The sequence below is a fragment of the Anomaloglossus baeobatrachus genome, unplaced genomic scaffold, assembly GCF_048569485.1.
Source record: "Anomaloglossus baeobatrachus isolate aAnoBae1 unplaced genomic scaffold, aAnoBae1.hap1 Scaffold_3920, whole genome shotgun sequence".
Classification (NCBI taxonomy): domain Eukaryota; kingdom Metazoa; phylum Chordata; class Amphibia; order Anura; family Aromobatidae; genus Anomaloglossus; species Anomaloglossus baeobatrachus.
In genome coordinates this window covers 16,116-34,563 of record NW_027443260.1, presented here as the reverse complement: position 1 = coordinate 34,563, position 18,448 = coordinate 16,116, and the positions used below count along the sequence as shown (strand labels likewise).

Here is an 18,448-nt window from a genome sequence, read left to right as displayed (position 1 = left end):
TCCTTCCACTAGCCCACCCTCCCACCCAAAGAACAACTTCTTCTGCGCAGCTTGTTTTCTAGGCAGCAGCGCTATTGTGATGTCATCGGGGGGCATTGTGACAAGCCGCCAGTGTTCCGTCTCTTCATGTTGTGCACAGTTCAAACGGAAAATACATCAACAGGCAGACTACAGAAAAGCTTACTATCAAAGGTTAGAGGGGGGCTTTCTCAGAGGGCTTTTTACAGTTTTTCTATTCCCAATTAGCCGTTTAAGTGTACTTATTGAAAGTAGTAATTCTTTCATAGGCCGCCCTTTCTTAGTATTTGACGTTCCTTATATTGCGGTATGAGGCTTCGCAGTAGGTTGCAAACATTCATCACCCATGACTGTCCCCAATTGAGCTCAGAAGCTCAATGTCTATCATGACCTCTCTTTTAGAATGTCCAAGAGCAAGCAAACTATTCCTCCAGGAGAGGGCGCCAACAGACTACTAAAGAGATCATCATTACTCAAAGAAAACCCCAAAAACCAATGCATGATAGGAATAAACAGGTAACTTTCTTTGGAGTGGAAGCGGAGAGATCGCACCAGATGCCAATTCTAGATGTTATCACACCTGTGGTCACTGCAGCAGCAGGTGAATCCACTTTGTCCAAAAGGGATCTATTCCATTCAATTGCAAATGATCTAGATAAGACAGAGAACTGCAGCACGGGGACATAGCCGAGTTGGTCAGGTTGAGTGGTGATGAGTTTGCTATTTGGATGAATAAAGAAAGTCAAAAGTGTGAAAGATAAAAAACAAAAGGAGGAAGTGTGAAAAGTGAATGGGCCAAATTGAGGTGCATATGAAGACGTATGCTTTCTTCCAATTCATTAAATCGGGCTAATATGAATCAGGTGAATTGAGTTCTGCTTTTGGAAACTGGGTTAAGAAGGGGTGCACCGTTCCTGGAGGTACTGCAATACCAGGTCAATGCGTGGAGTGGACAGAGCAAGCTCTTTTTCCATCTCCCTGTTCTAAAAATCCATTTAATATATGGTCCCCAGATAGGGGACGTATCAGATATTAAACTGATAAGAACAGATACTACACTTGATCTTAGCCAAAAGGCCGAGAAGCGATAACCAGAATTGGTTTGGGCCTCGAGTGGCACCCTGGCCTATGCCGGACACATCTTAGGGAGAGAGAGCGAGAGGGAGACAAACCCACGCCTACACAAGACATTTTGTCACCCAAGCCAACCCTTGAAAAGGCTGCTTTGCAGAGCCAAAACAAGAAGAATGGTGCGTTTTGCAGCCGCCGCCCACTGCAATGAATCTGAATAACTCCTCCTTTAGGGCGCAAGCAACTCCCCTCCCCCTTGCAGTCTTTCCAATTCACGATACAAAAAGACGGACAGGACAGGTTGCCTGACTTTCCGTCACTGCCACCCTTTGCCATCCTTACCCGTAGAAAGCCCTTTCATCATCCCCAAACCCTAATCTTTTCCCTTTCCTTCCCAGCCCCCAAACCCTGCCCTCTGTACCTTTCTCACCACCCGCTTCCCTTCTCCTGTCATCCCCCTACCACCCGGGAAAAAAAGAGATTGCCCCCTCCTTCCACTAGCCCACCCTCCCACCCAAAGAACAACTTCTTCTGCGCAGCTTGTTTTCTAGGCAGCAGCGCTATTGTGATGTCATCGGGGGGCATTGTGACAAGCCGCCAGTGTTCCGTCTCTTCATGTTGTGCACAGTTCAAACGGAAAATACATCAACAGGCAGACTACAGAAAAGCTTACTATCAAAGGTTAGAGGGGGGCTTTCTCAGAGGGCTTTTTACAGTTTTTCTATTCCCAATTAGCCGTTTAAGTGTACTTATTGAAAGTAGTAATTCTTTCATAGGCCGCCCTTTCTTAGTATTTGACGTTCCTTATATTGCGGTATGAGGCTTCGCAGTAGGTTGCAAACATTCATCACCCATGACTGTCCCCAATTGAGCTCAGAAGCTCAATGTCTATCATGACCTCTCTTTTAGAATGTCCAAGAGCAAGCAAACTATTCCTCCAGGAGAGGGCGCCAACAGACTACTAAAGAGATCATCATTACTCAAAGAAAACCCCAAAAACCAATGCATGATAGGAATAAACAGGTAACTTTCTTTGGAGTGGAAGCGGAGAGATCGCACCAGATGCCAATTCTAGATGTTATCACACCTGTGGTCACTGCAGCAGCAGGTGAATCCACTTTGTCCAAAAGGGATCTATTCCATTCAATTGCAAATGATCTAGATAAGACAGAGAACTGCAGCACGGGGACATAGCCGAGTTGGTCAGGTTGAGTGGTGATGAGTTTGCTATTTGGATGAATAAAGAAAGTCAAAAGTGTGAAAGATAAAAAACAAAAGGAGGAAGTGTGAAAAGTGAATGGGCCAAATTGAGGTGCATATGAAGACGTATGCTTTCTTCCAATTCATTAAATCGGGCTAATATGAATCAGGTGAATTGAGTTCTGCTTTTGGAAACTGGGTTAAGAAGGGGTGCACCGTTCCTGGAGGTACTGCAATACCAGGTCAATGCGTGGAGTGGACAGAGCAAGCTCTTTTTCCATCTCCCTGTTCTAAAAATCCATTTAATATATGGTCCCCAGATAGGGGACGTATCAGATATTAAACTGATAAGAACAGATACTACACTTGATCTTAGCCAAAAGGCCGAGAAGCGATAACCAGAATTGGTTTGGGCCTCGAGTGGCACCCTGGCCTATGCCGGACACATCTTAGGGAGAGAGAGCGAGAGGGAGACAAACCCACGCCTACACAAGACATTTTGTCACCCAAGCCAACCCTTGAAAAGGCTGCTTTGCAGAGCCAAAACAAGAAGAATGGTGCGTTTTGCAGCCGCCGCCCACTGCAACGAATCTGAATAACTCCTCCTTTAGGGCGCAAGCAACTCCCCTCCCCCTTGCAGTCTTTCCAATTCACGATACAAAAAGACGGACAGGACAGGTTGCCTGACTTTCCGTCACTGCCACCCTTTGCCATCCTTACCCGTAGAAAGCCCTTTCATCATCCCCAAACCCTAATCTTTTCCCTTTCCTTCCCAGCCCCCAAACCCTGCCCTCTGTACCTTTCTCACCACCCGCTTCCCTTCTCCTGTCATCCCCCTACCACCCGGGAAAAAAAGAGATTGCCCCCTCCTTCCACTAGCCCACCCTCCCACCCAAAGAACAACTTCTTCTGCGCAGCTTGTTTTCTAGGCAGCAGCGCTATTGTGATGTCATCGGGGGGCATTGTGACAAGCCGCCAGTGTTCCGTCTCTTCATGTTGTGCACAGTTCAAACGATAAATACATCAACAGGCAGACTACAGAAAAGCTTACTATCAAAGGTTAGAGGGGGGCTTTCTCAGAGGGCTTTTTACAGTTTTTCTATTCCCAATTAGCCGTTTAAGTGTACTTATTGAAAGTAGTAATTCTTTCATAGGCCGCCCTTTCTTAGTATTTGACGTTCCTTATATTGCGGTATGAGGCTTCGCAGTAGGTTGCAAACATTCATCACCCATGACTGTCCCCAATTGAGCTCAGAAGCTCAATGTCTATCATGACCTCTCTTTTAGAATGTCCAAGAGCAAGCAAACTATTCCTCCAGGAGAGGGCGCCAACAGACTACTAAAGAGATCATCATTACTCAAAGAAAACCCCAAAAACCAATGCATGATAGGAATAAACAGGTAACTTTCTTTGGAGTGGAAGCGGAGAGATCGCACCAGATGCCAATTCTAGATGTTATCACACCTGTGGTCACTGCAGCAGCAGGTGAATCCACTTTGTCCAAAAGGGATCTATTCCATTCAATTGCAAATGATCTAGATAAGACAGAGAACTGCAGCACGGGGACATAGCCGAGTTGGTCAGGTTGAGTGGTGATGAGTTTGCTATTTGGATGAATAAAGAAAGTCAAAAGTGTGAAAGATAAAAAACAAAAGGAGGAAGTGTGAAAAGTGAATGGGCCAAATTGAGGTGCATATGAAGACGTATGCTTTCTTCCAATTCATTAAATCGGGCTAATATGAATCAGGTGAATTGAGTTCTGCTTTTGGAAACTGGGTTAAGAAGGGGTGCACCGTTCCTGGAGGTACTGCAATACCAGGTCAATGCGTGGAGTGGACAGAGCAAGCTCTTTTTCCATCTCCCTGTTCTAAAAATCCATTTAATATATGGTCCCCAGATAGGGGACGTATCAGATATTAAACTGATAAGAACAGATACTACACTTGATCTTAGCCAAAAGGCCGAGAAGCGATAACCAGAATTGGTTTGGGCCTCGAGTGGCACCCTGGCCTATGCCGGACACATCTTAGGGAGAGAGAGCGAGAGGGAGACAAAGCCACGCCTACACAAGACATTTTGTCACCCAAGCCAACCCTTGAAAAGGCTGCTTTGCAGAGCCAAAACAAGAAGAATGGTGCGTTTTGCAGCCGCCGCCCACTGCAATGAATCTGAATAACTCCTCCTTTAGGGCGCAAGCAACTCCCCTCCCCCTTGCAGTCTTTCCAATTCACGATACAAAAAGACGGACAGGACAGGTTGCCTGACTTTCCGTCACTGCCACCCTTTGCCATCCTTACCCGTAGAAAGCCCTTTCATCATCCCCAAACCCTAATCTTTTCCCTTTCCTTCCCAGCCCCCAAACCCTGCCCTCTGTACCTTTCTCACCACCCGCTTCCCTTCTCCTGTCATCCCCCTACCACCCGGGAAAAAAAGAGATTGCCCCCTCCTTCCACTAGCCCACCCTCCCACCCAAAGAACAACTTCTTCTGCGCAGCTTGTTTTCTAGGCAGCAGCGCTATTGTGATGTCATCGGGGGGCATTGTGACAAGCCGCCAGTGTTCCGTCTCTTCATGTTGTGCACAGTTCAAACGGAAAATACATCAACAGGCAGACTACAGAAAAGCTTACTATCAAAGGTTAGAGGGGGGCTTTCTCAGAGGGCTTTTTACAGTTTTTCTATTCCCAATTAGCCGTTTAAGTGTACTTATTGAAAGTAGTAATTCTTTCATAGGCCGCCCTTTCTTAGTATTTGACGTTCCTTATATTGCGGTATGAGGCTTCGCAGTAGGTTGCAAACATTCATCACCCATGACTGTCCCCAATTGAGCTCAGAAGCTCAATGTCTATCATGACCTCTCTTTTAGAATGTCCAAGAGCAAGCAAACTATTCCTCCAGGAGAGGGCGCCAACAGACTACTAAAGAGATCATCATTACTCAAAGAAAACCCCAAAAACCAATGCATGATAGGAATAAACAGGTAACTTTCTTTGGAGTGGAAGCGGAGAGATCGCACCAGATGCCAATTCTAGATGTTATCACACCTGTGGTCACTGCAGCAGCAGGTGAATCCACTTTGTCCAAAAGGGATCTATTCCATTCAATTGCAAATGATCTAGATAAGACAGAGAACTGCAGCACGGGGACATAGCCGAGTTGGTCAGGTTGAGTGGTGATGAGTTTGCTATTTGGATGAATAAAGAAAGTCAAAAGTGTGAAAGATAAAAAACAAAAGGAGGAAGTGTGAAAAGTGAATGGGCCAAATTGAGGTGCATATGAAGACGTATGCTTTCTTCCAATTCATTAAATCGGGCTAATATGAATCAGGTGAATTGAGTTCTGCTTTTGGAAACTGGGTTAAGAAGGGGTGCACCGTTCCTGGAGGTACTGCAATACCAGGTCAATGCGTGGAGTGGACAGAGCAAGCTCTTTTTCCATCTCCCTGTTCTAAAAATCCATTTAATATATGGTCCCCAGATAGGGGACGTATCAGATATTAAACTGATAAGAACAGATACTACACTTGATCTTAGCCAAAAGGCCGAGAAGCGATAACCAGAATTGGTTTGGGCCTCGAGTGGCACCCTGGCCTATGCCGGACACATCTTAGGGAGAGAGAGCGAGAGGGAGACAAACCCACGCCTACACAAGACATTTTGTCACCCAAGCCAACCCTTGAAAAGGCTGCTTTGCAGAGCCAAAACAAGAAGAATGGTGCGTTTTGCAGCCGCCGCCCACTGCAATGAATCTGAATAACTCCTCCTTTAGGGCGCAAGCAACTCCCCTCCCCCTTGCAGTCTTTCCAATTCACGATACAAAAAGACGGACAGGACAGGTTGCCTGACTTTCCGTCACTGCCACCCTTTGCCATCCTTACCCGTAGAAAGCCCTTTCATCATCCCCAAACCCTAATCTTTTCCCTTTCCTTCCCAGCCCCCAAACCCTGCCCTCTGTACCTTTCTCACCACCCGCTTCCCTTCTCCTGTCATCCCCCTACCACCCGGGAAAAAAAGAGATTGCCCCCTCCTTCCACTAGCCCACCCTCCCACCCAAAGAACAACTTCTTCTGCGCAGCTTGTTTTCTAGGCAGCAGCGCTATTGTGATGTCATCGGGGGGCATTGTGACAAGCCGCCAGTGTTCCGTCTCTTCATGTTGTGCACAGTTCAAACGGAAAATACATCAACAGGCAGACTACAGAAAAGCTTACTATCAAAGGTTAGAGGGGGGCTTTCTCAGAGGGCTTTTTACAGTTTTTCTATTCCCAATTAGCCGTTTAAGTGTACTTATTGAAAGTAGTAATTCTTTCATAGGCCGCCCTTTCTTAGTATTTGACGTTCCTTATATTGCGGTATGAGGCTTCGCAGTAGGTTGCAAACATTCATCACCCATGACTGTCCCCAATTGAGCTCAGAAGCTCAATGTCTATCATGACCTCTCTTTTAGAATGTCCAAGAGCAAGCAAACTATTCCTCCAGGAGAGGGCGCCAACAGACTACTAAAGAGATCATCATTACTCAAAGAAAACCCCAAAAACCAATGCATGATAGGAATAAACAGGTAACTTTCTTTGGAGTGGAAGCGGAGAGATCGCACCAGATGCCAATTCTAGATGTTATCACACCTGTGGTCACTGCAGCAGCAGGTGAATCCACTTTGTCCAAAAGGGATCTATTCCATTCAATTGCAAATGATCTAGATAAGACAGAGAACTGCAGCACGGGGACATAGCCGAGTTGGTCAGGTTGAGTGGTGATGAGTTTGCTATTTGGATGAATAAAGAAAGTCAAAAGTGTGAAAGATAAAAAACAAAAGGAGGAAGTGTGAAAAGTGAATGGGCCAAATTGAGGTGCATATGAAGACGTATGCTTTCTTCCAATTCATTAAATCGGGCTAATATGAATCAGGTGAATTGAGTTCTGCTTTTGGAAACTGGGTTAAGAAGGGGTGCACCGTTCCTGGAGGTACTGCAATACCAGGTCAATGCGTGGAGTGGACAGAGCAAGCTCTTTTTCCATCTCCCTGTTCTAAAAATCCATTTAATATATGGTCCCCAGATAGGGGACGTATCAGATATTAAACTGATAAGAACAGATACTACACTTGATCTTAGCCAAAAGGCCGAGAAGCGATAACCAGAATTGGTTTGGGCCTCGAGTGGCACCCTGGCCTATGCCGGACACATCTTAGGGAGAGAGAGCGAGAGGGAGACAAACCCACGCCTACACAAGACATTTTGTCACCCAAGCCAACCCTTGAAAAGGCTGCTTTGCAGAGCCAAAACAAGAAGAATGGTGCGTTTTGCAGCCGCCGCCCACTGCAATGAATCTGAATAACTCCTCCTTTAGGGCGCAAGCAACTCCCCTCCCCCTTGCAGTCTTTCCAATTCACGATACAAAAAGACGGACAGGACAGGTTGCCTGACTTTCCGTCACTGCCACCCTTTGCCATCCTTACCCGTAGAAAGCCCTTTCATCATCCCCAAACCCTAATCTTTTCCCTTTCCTTCCCAGCCCCCAAACCCTGCCCTCTGTACCTTTCTCACCACCCGCTTCCCTTCTCCTGTCATCCCCCTACCACCCGGGAAAAAAAGAGATTGCCCCCTCCTTCCACTAGCCCACCCTCCCACCCAAAGAACAACTTCTTCTGCGCAGCTTGTTTTCTAGGCAGCAGCGCTATTGTGATGTCATCGGGGGGCATTGTGACAAGCCGCCAGTGTTCCGTCTCTTCATGTTGTGCACAGTTCAAACGGAAAATACATCAACAGGCAGACTACAGAAAAGCTTACTATCAAAGGTTAGAGGGGGGCTTTCTCAGAGGGCTTTTTACAGTTTTTCTATTCCCAATTAGCCGTTTAAGTGTACTTATTGAAAGTAGTAATTCTTTCATAGGCCGCCCTTTCTTAGTATTTGACGTTCCTTATATTGCGGTATGAGGCTTCGCAGTAGGTTGCAAACATTCATCACCCATGACTGTCCCCAATTGAGCTCAGAAGCTCAATGTCTATCATGACCTCTCTTTTAGAATGTCCAAGAGCAAGCAAACTATTCCTCCAGGAGAGGGCGCCAACAGACTACTAAAGAGATCATCATTACTCAAAGAAAACCCCAAAAACCAATGCATGATAGGAATAAACAGGTAACTTTCTTTGGAGTGGAAGCGGAGAGATCGCACCAGATGCCAATTCTAGATGTTATCACACCTGTGGTCACTGCAGCAGCAGGTGAATCCACTTTGTCCAAAAGGGATCTATTCCATTCAATTGCAAATGATCTAGATAAGACAGAGAACTGCAGCACGGGGACATAGCCGAGTTGGTCAGGTTGAGTGGTGATGAGTTTGCTATTTGGATGAATAAAGAAAGTCAAAAGTGTGAAAGATAAAAAACAAAAGGAGGAAGTGTGAAAAGTGAATGGGCCAAATTGAGGTGCATATGAAGACGTATGCTTTCTTCCAATTCATTAAATCGGGCTAATATGAATCAGGTGAATTGAGTTCTGCTTTTGGAAACTGGGTTAAGAAGGGGTGCACCGTTCCTGGAGGTACTGCAATACCAGGTCAATGCGTGGAGTGGACAGAGCAAGCTCTTTTTCCATCTCCCTGTTCTAAAAATCCATTTAATATATGGTCCCCAGATAGGGGACGTATCAGATATTAAACTGATAAGAACAGATACTACACTTGATCTTAGCCAAAAGGCCGAGAAGCGATAACCAGAATTGGTTTGGGCCTCGAGTGGCACCCTGGCCTATGCCGGACACATCTTAGGGAGAGAGAGCGAGAGGGAGACAAACCCACGCCTACACAAGACATTTTGTCACCCAAGCCAACCCTTGAAAAGGCTGCTTTGCAGAGCCAAAACAAGAAGAATGGTGCGTTTTGCAGCCGCCGCCCACTGCAATGAATCTGAATAACTCCTCCTTTAGGGCGCAAGCAACTCCCCTCCCCCTTGCAGTCTTTCCAATTCACGATACAAAAAGACGGACAGGACAGGTTGCCTGACTTTCCGTCACTGCCACCCTTTGCCATCCTTACCCGTAGAAAGCCCTTTCATCATCCCCAAACCCTAATCTTTTCCCTTTCCTTCCCAGCCCCCAAACCCTGCCCTCTGTACCTTTCTCACCACCCGCTTCCCTTCTCCTGTCATCCCCCTACCACCCGGGAAAAAAAGAGATTGCCCCCTCCTTCCACTAGCCCACCCTCCCACCCAAAGAACAACTTCTTCTGCGCAGCTTGTTTTCTAGGCAGCAGCGCTATTGTGATGTCATCGGGGGGCATTGTGACAAGCCGCCAGTGTTCCGTCTCTTCATGTTGTGCACAGTTCAAACGGAAAATACATCAACAGGCAGACTACAGAAAAGCTTACTATCAAAGGTTAGAGGGGGGCTTTCTCAGAGGGCTTTTTACAGTTTTTCTATTCCCAATTAGCCGTTTAAGTGTACTTATTGAAAGTAGTAATTCTTTCATAGGCCGCCCTTTCTTAGTATTTGACGTTCCTTATATTGCGGTATGAGGCTTCGCAGTAGGTTGCAAACATTCATCACCCATGACTGTCCCCAATTGAGCTCAGAAGCTCAATGTCTATCATGACCTCTCTTTTAGAATGTCCAAGAGCAAGCAAACTATTCCTCCAGGAGAGGGCGCCAACAGACTACTAAAGAGATCATCATTACTCAAAGAAAACCCCAAAAACCAATGCATGATAGGAATAAACAGGTAACTTTCTTTGGAGTGGAAGCGGAGAGATCGCACCAGATGCCAATTCTAGATGTTATCACACCTGTGGTCACTGCAGCAGCAGGTGAATCCACTTTGTCCAAAAGGGATCTATTCCATTCAATTGCAAATGATCTAGATAAGACAGAGAACTGCAGCACGGGGACATAGCCGAGTTGGTCAGGTTGAGTGGTGATGAGTTTGCTATTTGGATGAATAAAGAAAGTCAAAAGTGTGAAAGATAAAAAACAAAAGGAGGAAGTGTGAAAAGTGAATGGGCCAAATTGAGGTGCATATGAAGACGTATGCTTTCTTCCAATTCATTAAATCGGGCTAATATGAATCAGGTGAATTGAGTTCTGCTTTTGGAAACTGGGTTAAGAAGGGGTGCACCGTTCCTGGAGGTACTGCAATACCAGGTCAATGCGTGGAGTGGACAGAGCAAGCTCTTTTTCCATCTCCCTGTTCTAAAAATCCATTTAATATATGGTCCCCAGATAGGGGACGTATCAGATATTAAACTGATAAGAACAGATACTACACTTGATCTTAGCCAAAAGGCCGAGAAGCGATAACCAGAATTGGTTTGGGCCTCGAGTGGCACCCTGGCCTATGCCGGACACATCTTAGGGAGAGAGAGCGAGAGGGAGACAAACCCACGCCTACACAAGACATTTTGTCACCCAAGCCAACCCTTGAAAAGGCTGCTTTGCAGAGCCAAAACAAGAAGAATGGTGCGTTTTGCAGCCGCCGCCCACTGCAATGAATCTGAATAACTCCTCCTTTAGGGCGCAAGCAACTCCCCTCCCCCTTGCAGTCTTTCCAATTCACGATACAAAAAGACGGACAGGACAGGTTGCCTGACTTTCCGTCACTGCCACCCTTTGCCATCCTTACCCGTAGAAAGCCCTTTCATCATCCCCAAACCCTAATCTTTTCCCTTTCCTTCCCAGCCCCCAAACCCTGCCCTCTGTACCTTTCTCACCACCCGCTTCCCTTCTCCTGTCATCCCCCTACCACCCGGGAAAAAAAGAGATTGCCCCCTCCTTCCACTAGCCCACCCTCCCACCCAAAGAACAACTTCTTCTGCGCAGCTTGTTTTCTAGGCAGCAGCGCTATTGTGATGTCATCGGGGGGCATTGTGACAAGCCGCCAGTGTTCCGTCTCTTCATGTTGTGCACAGTTCAAACGGAAAATACATCAACAGGCAGACTACAGAAAAGCTTACTATCAAAGGTTAGAGGGGGGCTTTCTCAGAGGGCTTTTTACAGTTTTTCTATTCCCAATTAGCCGTTTAAGTGTACTTATTGAAAGTAGTAATTCTTTCATAGGCCGCCCTTTCTTAGTATTTGACGTTCCTTATATTGCGGTATGAGGCTTCGCAGTAGGTTGCAAACATTCATCACCCATGACTGTCCCCAATTGAGCTCAGAAGCTCAATGTCTATCATGACCTCTCTTTTAGAATGTCCAAGAGCAAGCAAACTATTCCTCCAGGAGAGGGCGCCAACAGACTACTAAAGAGATCATCATTACTCAAAGAAAACCCCAAAAACCAATGCATGATAGGAATAAACAGGTAACTTTCTTTGGAGTGGAAGCGGAGAGATCGCACCAGATGCCAATTCTAGATGTTATCACACCTGTGGTCACTGCAGCAGCAGGTGAATCCACTTTGTCCAAAAGGGATCTATTCCATTCAATTGCAAATGATCTAGATAAGACAGAGAACTGCAGCACGGGGACATAGCCGAGTTGGTCAGGTTGAGTGGTGATGAGTTTGCTATTTGGATGAATAAAGAAAGTCAAAAGTGTGAAAGATAAAAAACAAAAGGAGGAAGTGTGAAAAGTGAATGGGCCAAATTGAGGTGCATATGAAGACGTATGCTTTCTTCCAATTCATTAAATCGGGCTAATATGAATCAGGTGAATTGAGTTCTGCTTTTGGAAACTGGGTTAAGAAGGGGTGCACCGTTCCTGGAGGTACTGCAATACCAGGTCAATGCGTGGAGTGGACAGAGCAAGCTCTTTTTCCATCTCCCTGTTCTAAAAATCCATTTAATATATGGTCCCCAGATAGGGGACGTATCAGATATTAAACTGATAAGAACAGATACTACACTTGATCTTAGCCAAAAGGCCGAGAAGCGATAACCAGAATTGGTTTGGGCCTCGAGTGGCACCCTGGCCTATGCCGGACACATCTTAGGGAGAGAGAGCGAGAGGGAGACAAACCCACGCCTACACAAGACATTTTGTCACCCAAGCCAACCCTTGAAAAGGCTGCTTTGCAGAGCCAAAACAAGAAGAATGGTGCGTTTTGCAGCCGCCGCCCACTGCAATGAATCTGAATAACTCCTCCTTTAGGGCGCAAGCAACTCCCCTCCCCCTTGCAGTCTTTCCAATTCACGATACAAAAAGACGGACAGGACAGGTTGCCTGACTTTCCGTCACTGCCACCCTTTGCCATCCTTACCCGTAGAAAGCCCTTTCATCATCCCCAAACCCTAATCTTTTCCCTTTCCTTCCCAGCCCCCAAACCCTGCCCTCTGTACCTTTCTCACCACCCGCTTCCCTTCTCCTGTCATCCCCCTACCACCCGGGAAAAAAAGAGATTGCCCCCTCCTTCCACTAGCCCACCCTCCCACCCAAAGAACAACTTCTTCTGCGCAGCTTGTTTTCTAGGCAGCAGCGCTATTGTGATGTCATCGGGGGGCATTGTGACAAGCCGCCAGTGTTCCGTCTCTTCATGTTGTGCACAGTTCAAACGGAAAATACATCAACAGGCAGACTACAGAAAAGCTTACTATCAAAGGTTAGAGGGGGGCTTTCTCAGAGGGCTTTTTACAGTTTTTCTATTCCCAATTAGCCGTTTAAGTGTACTTATTGAAAGTAGTAATTCTTTCATAGGCCGCCCTTTCTTAGTATTTGACGTTCCTTATATTGCGGTATGAGGCTTCGCAGTAGGTTGCAAACATTCATCACCCATGACTGTCCCCAATTGAGCTCAGAAGCTCAATGTCTATCATGACCTCTCTTTTAGAATGTCCAAGAGCAAGCAAACTATTCCTCCAGGAGAGGGCGCCAACAGACTACTAAAGAGATCATCATTACTCAAAGAAAACCCCAAAAACCAATGCATGATAGGAATAAACAGGTAACTTTCTTTGGAGTGGAAGCGGAGAGATCGCACCAGATGCCAATTCTAGATGTTATCACACCTGTGGTCACTGCAGCAGCAGGTGAATCCACTTTGTCCAAAAGGGATCTATTCCATTCAATTGCAAATGATCTAGATAAGACAGAGAACTGCAGCACGGGGACATAGCCGAGTTGGTCAGGTTGAGTGGTGATGAGTTTGCTATTTGGATGAATAAAGAAAGTCAAAAGTGTGAAAGATAAAAAACAAAAGGAGGAAGTGTGAAAAGTGAATGGGCCAAATTGAGGTGCATATGAAGACGTATGCTTTCTTCCAATTCATTAAATCGGGCTAATATGAATCAGGTGAATTGAGTTCTGCTTTTGGAAACTGGGTTAAGAAGGGGTGCACCGTTCCTGGAGGTACTGCAATACCAGGTCAATGCGTGGAGTGGACAGAGCAAGCTCTTTTTCCATCTCCCTGTTCTAAAAATCCATTTAATATATGGTCCCCAGATAGGGGACGTATCAGATATTAAACTGATAAGAACAGATACTACACTTGATCTTAGCCAAAAGGCCGAGAAGCGATAACCAGAATTGGTTTGGGCCTCGAGTGGCACCCTGGCCTATGCCGGACACATCTTAGGGAGAGAGAGCGAGAGGGAGACAAACCCACGCCTACACAAGACATTTTGTCACCCAAGCCAACCCTTGAAAAGGCTGCTTTGCAGAGCCAAAACAAGAAGAATGGTGCGTTTTGCAGCCGCCGCCCACTGCAATGAATCTGAATAACTCCTCCTTTAGGGCGCAAGCAACTCCCCTCCCCCTTGCAGTCTTTCCAATTCACGATACAAAAAGACGGACAGGACAGGTTGCCTGACTTTCCGTCACTGCCACCCTTTGCCATCCTTACCCGTAGAAAGCCCTTTCATCATCCCCAAACCCTAATCTTTTCCCTTTCCTTCCCAGCCCCCAAACCCTGCCCTCTGTACCTTTCTCACCACCCGCTTCCCTTCTCCTGTCATCCCCCTACCACCCGGGAAAAAAAGAGATTGCCCCCTCCTTCCACTAGCCCACCCTCCCACCCAAAGAACAACTTCTTCTGCGCAGCTTGTTTTCTAGGCAGCAGCGCTATTGTGATGTCATCGGGGGGCATTGTGACAAGCCGCCAGTGTTCCGTCTCTTCATGTTGTGCACAGTTCAAACGGAAAATACATCAACAGGCAGACTACAGAAAAGCTTACTATCAAAGGTTAGAGGGGGGCTTTCTCAGAGGGCTTTTTACAGTTTTTCTATTCCCAATTAGCCGTTTAAGTGTACTTATTGAAAGTAGTAATTCTTTCATAGGCCGCCCTTTCTTAGTATTTGACGTTCCTTATATTGCGGTATGAGGCTTCGCAGTAGGTTGCAAACATTCATCACCCATGACTGTCCCCAATTGAGCTCAGAAGCTCAATGTCTATCATGACCTCTCTTTTAGAATGTCCAAGAGCAAGCAAACTATTCCTCCAGGAGAGGGCGCCAACAGACTACTAAAGAGATCATCATTACTCAAAGAAAACCCCAAAAACCAATGCATGATAGGAATAAACAGGTAACTTTCTTTGGAGTGGAAGCGGAGAGATCGCACCAGATGCCAATTCTAGATGTTATCACACCTGTGGTCACTGCAGCAGCAGGTGAATCCACTTTGTCCAAAAGGGATCTATTCCATTCAATTGCAAATGATCTAGATAAGACAGAGAACTGCAGCACGGGGACATAGCCGAGTTGGTCAGGTTGAGTGGTGATGAGTTTGCTATTTGGATGAATAAAGAAAGTCAAAAGTGTGAAAGATAAAAAACAAAAGGAGGAAGTGTGAAAAGTGAATGGGCCAAATTGAGGTGCATATGAAGACGTATGCTTTCTTCCAATTCATTAAATCGGGCTAATATGAATCAGGTGAATTGAGTTCTGCTTTTGGAAACTGGGTTAAGAAGGGGTGCACCGTTCCTGGAGGTACTGCAATACCAGGTCAATGCGTGGAGTGGACAGAGCAAGCTCTTTTTCCATCTCCCTGTTCTAAAAATCCATTTAATATATGGTCCCCAGATAGGGGACGTATCAGATATTAAACTGATAAGAACAGATACTACACTTGATCTTAGCCAAAAGGCCGAGAAGCGATAACCAGAATTGGTTTGGGCCTCGAGTGGCACCCTGGCCTATGCCGGACACATCTTAGGGAGAGAGAGCGAGAGGGAGACAAACCCACGCCTACACAAGACATTTTGTCACCCAAGCCAACCCTTGAAAAGGCTGCTTTGCAGAGCCAAAACAAGAAGAATGGTGCGTTTTGCAGCCGCCGCCCACTGCAATGAATCTGAATAACTCCTCCTTTAGGGCGCAAGCAACTCCCCTCCCCCTTGCAGTCTTTCCAATTCACGATACAAAAAGACGGACAGGACAGGTTGCCTGACTTTCCGTCACTGCCACCCTTTGCCATCCTTACCCGTAGAAAGCCCTTTCATCATCCCCAAACCCTAATCTTTTCCCTTTCCTTCCCAGCCCCCAAACCCTGCCCTCTGTACCTTTCTCACCACCCGCTTCCCTTCTCCTGTCATCCCCCTACCACCCGGGAAAAAAAGAGATTGCCCCCTCCTTCCACTAGCCCACCCTCCCACCCAAAGAACAACTTCTTCTGCGCAGCTTGTTTTCTAGGCAGCAGCGCTATTGTGATGTCATCGGGGGGCATTGTGACAAGCCGCCAGTGTTCCGTCTCTTCATGTTGTGCACAGTTCAAACGGAAAATACATCAACAGGCAGACTACAGAAAAGCTTACTATCAAAGGTTAGAGGGGGGCTTTCTCAGAGGGCTTTTTACAGTTTTTCTATTCCCAATTAGCCGTTTAAGTGTACTTATTGAAAGTAGTAATTCTTTCATAGGCCGCCCTTTCTTAGTATTTGACGTTCCTTATATTGCGGTATGAGGCTTCGCAGTAGGTTGCAAACATTCATCACCCATGACTGTCCCCAATTGAGCTCAGAAGCTCAATGTCTATCATGACCTCTCTTTTAGAATGTCCAAGAGCAAGCAAACTATTCCTCCAGGAGAGGGCGCCAACAGACTACTAAAGAGATCATCATTACTCAAAGAAAACCCCAAAAACCAATGCATGATAGGAATAAACAGGTAACTTTCTTTGGAGTGGAAGCGGAGAGATCGCACCAGATGCCAATTCTAGATGTTATCACACCTGTGGTCACTGCAGCAGCAGGTGAATCCACTTTGTCCAAAAGGGATCTATTCCATTCAATTGCAAATGATCTAGATAAGACAGAGAACTGCAGCACGGGGACATAGCCGAGTTGGTCAGGTTGAGTGGTGATGAGTTTGCTATTTGGATGAATAAAGAAAGTCAAAAGTGTGAAAGATAAAAAACAAAAGGAGGAAGTGTGAAAAGTGAATGGGCCAAATTGAGGTGCATATGAAGACGTATGCTTTCTTCCAATTCATTAAATCGGGCTAATATGAATCAGGTGAATTGAGTTCTGCTTTTGGAAACTGGGTTAAGAAGGGGTGCACCGTTCCTGGAGGTACTGCAATACCAGGTCAATGCGTGGAGTGGACAGAGCAAGCTCTTTTTCCATCTCCCTGTTCTAAAAATCCATTTAATATATGGTCCCCAGATAGGGGACGTATCAGATATTAAACTGATAAGAACAGATTTTTTTGATTTAACAGCATCTTTATTATCATGCACTACTCACAAAAAGGTAACAAACCGTGTACAGTGCCGCAGCCCCGTACACACAGAACTATACAATCCTTCTTACATAGCCATAGAGTACGACGCACTAAACTATACATCACACTCCTATGCTTATCCATAACACTCAAGCTGAAAGAAAAAGTTAGACAATAAATAACGACGAACCGGCGATTGGGGGATGGGGGTAGGGGAAAAGGGGGATAGGGTGGGGAAATCACAGGCCCGAAGCTTTATTGAAAGACGCACATAACGGGAAAAGGAGGGAGGGGGCATGGAAGAGGTCTAAACCTCCTCCTCGGCGCTGTCGTCCGGACTGTCCATGATGGAATAGTCTCTGAGCAGGCTGTGGATCAGCCTGCGGCAATCCTGGATAGACATCCTCTCCCTCTTCAAGATGAGCCGGTTCCTGGCGACCCAAATAGCGTCCTTAAAGCAGTTCATAAGGCGCCAAGCCTCCTGGATGGCTCCAACGGTGTGAGTCCCAGGGAAGAGTCCATAAAGTACGGAATGGTACGATAGGCTCTCTCTGGGGACGGAGTTCCTCAGGTCATCCTCCAGGGCAACCAACAGGCGCTGTGCGAAACGGCAGTCCCAAAAGGCGTGCAGCGATGTTTCCTCCACGAAGGGGCACCTTGGGCAGTACCGGGTTTTGCACAGGTTCCGGGCGTGCATGAATGACCGGACGGGCAGTCCGCCCTGTATCGCCATCCATGACAAGTCCTTGTGCCCGTTGGTCAATCCAGCCGATGACACGTTTGTCCAAACAGTCTCCAGTGTGTCGTGATGAAGTCCTGGAATGTTCTCCATTTCGTCCTTGGCTCTGATGAGTTTGTGGATAGTCTTTGGCTTCCACAAATCAGGCTTGAGTCCCTCCAGTTGGTGTTCCCTCACAAACCGAACCACGTCTCCGTAGAACCATGGCGCCGTCCAGTTGTAGGGGAAGGAGCTGTCCCACTTGTCCCAGCCTAACCGTCTCCAAAGGGGGAGCAGGAAGAAGCGAGACATGGACCCACCCGCGGAACCTCTCTTGACTCGCAGAGTTCGGCGAACGCAGTCACATACGAAGGAGGATCGCAGGAGGGTGGGGATATCGGGTACGCCCTTCCCACCCTTGCGAGGATCCTTGTACATGATGCTCCGCTTTACTCTGTCCATCTTGGATCCCCAGACAAAACGAAACACCGTCCTGGTAATGGCCCTGCACACGGTGGCAAGGGGGGGCCAGGCCTGGGCCGTGTACTGCAGCACGGGCAGTACCTCGTTACGCAGGACCAGTGCTTTGCCCTCACAGGTGAGGCGTCTGAGGCTCCACAGACCGATCCGTTGGGTGATCTTGGTCAAGCGTTCCTCCCAGGACTTGAGGGCTGCTCCTTCCTTCCCGAACCAGACTCCAAGAACCTTGATGAAATCCGGCTGGATGCTGAAAGGGAAGGGGGCGGAAGAGGCCGGCTGCCAGTCCCCGAAGAGCATGGCTTCCGACTTCCCGCAGTTGACTTTGGCTCCCGAAGCCCGTCCGAAGGTCTCACAGGTCTGGACGAGGGTGTCGACTGAGCG

The 18,448-nt window shown here is 46.9% G+C and overlaps 10 non-coding genes and 1 pseudogene across 10 annotated transcripts; all 11 read right to left on the bottom strand.

Annotated features, from left to right (window-relative positions):
• Positions 1–916: 916 nt before the first annotated feature.
• Positions 917–1,107, bottom strand: LOC142276082 (U2 spliceosomal RNA). The gene has a single exon (XR_012739609.1). It is a non-coding gene; the product is annotated as a U2 spliceosomal RNA (small nuclear RNA).
• Positions 1,108–2,494: 1,387 nt separating this feature from the next.
• LOC142276081 (U2 spliceosomal RNA) lies at positions 2,495–2,685 on the bottom strand. Its single transcript, XR_012739608.1, has one exon. It is a non-coding gene; the product is annotated as a U2 spliceosomal RNA (small nuclear RNA).
• Positions 2,686–4,072: 1,387 nt separating this feature from the next.
• On the bottom strand, positions 4,073–4,263 carry LOC142276080 (U2 spliceosomal RNA). The gene has a single exon (XR_012739607.1). It is a non-coding gene; the product is annotated as a U2 spliceosomal RNA (small nuclear RNA).
• A 1,387-nt stretch (positions 4,264–5,650) lies between these two features.
• Positions 5,651–5,841, bottom strand: LOC142276079 (U2 spliceosomal RNA). The gene has a single exon (XR_012739606.1). It is a non-coding gene; the product is annotated as a U2 spliceosomal RNA (small nuclear RNA).
• Positions 5,842–7,228: 1,387 nt separating this feature from the next.
• LOC142276077 (U2 spliceosomal RNA) lies at positions 7,229–7,419 on the bottom strand. Its single transcript, XR_012739605.1, has one exon. It is a non-coding gene; the product is annotated as a U2 spliceosomal RNA (small nuclear RNA).
• A 1,387-nt stretch (positions 7,420–8,806) lies between these two features.
• LOC142276076 (U2 spliceosomal RNA) lies at positions 8,807–8,997 on the bottom strand. Its single transcript, XR_012739604.1, has one exon. It is a non-coding gene; the product is annotated as a U2 spliceosomal RNA (small nuclear RNA).
• A 1,387-nt stretch (positions 8,998–10,384) lies between these two features.
• Positions 10,385–10,575, bottom strand: LOC142276075 (U2 spliceosomal RNA). Its single transcript, XR_012739603.1, has one exon. It is a non-coding gene; the product is annotated as a U2 spliceosomal RNA (small nuclear RNA).
• Positions 10,576–11,962: 1,387 nt separating this feature from the next.
• LOC142276074 (U2 spliceosomal RNA) lies at positions 11,963–12,153 on the bottom strand. The gene has a single exon (XR_012739602.1). It is a non-coding gene; the product is annotated as a U2 spliceosomal RNA (small nuclear RNA).
• A 1,387-nt stretch (positions 12,154–13,540) lies between these two features.
• Positions 13,541–13,731, bottom strand: LOC142276073 (U2 spliceosomal RNA). The gene has a single exon (XR_012739601.1). It is a non-coding gene; the product is annotated as a U2 spliceosomal RNA (small nuclear RNA).
• Positions 13,732–15,118: 1,387 nt separating this feature from the next.
• Positions 15,119–15,309, bottom strand: LOC142276105 (U2 spliceosomal RNA). Its single transcript, XR_012739626.1, has one exon. It is a non-coding gene; the product is annotated as a U2 spliceosomal RNA (small nuclear RNA).
• Positions 15,310–16,696: 1,387 nt separating this feature from the next.
• LOC142276097 (U2 spliceosomal RNA) lies at positions 16,697–16,902 on the bottom strand (annotated as a pseudogene).
• Between the last annotated feature and the right edge of the window lie 1,546 nt (positions 16,903–18,448).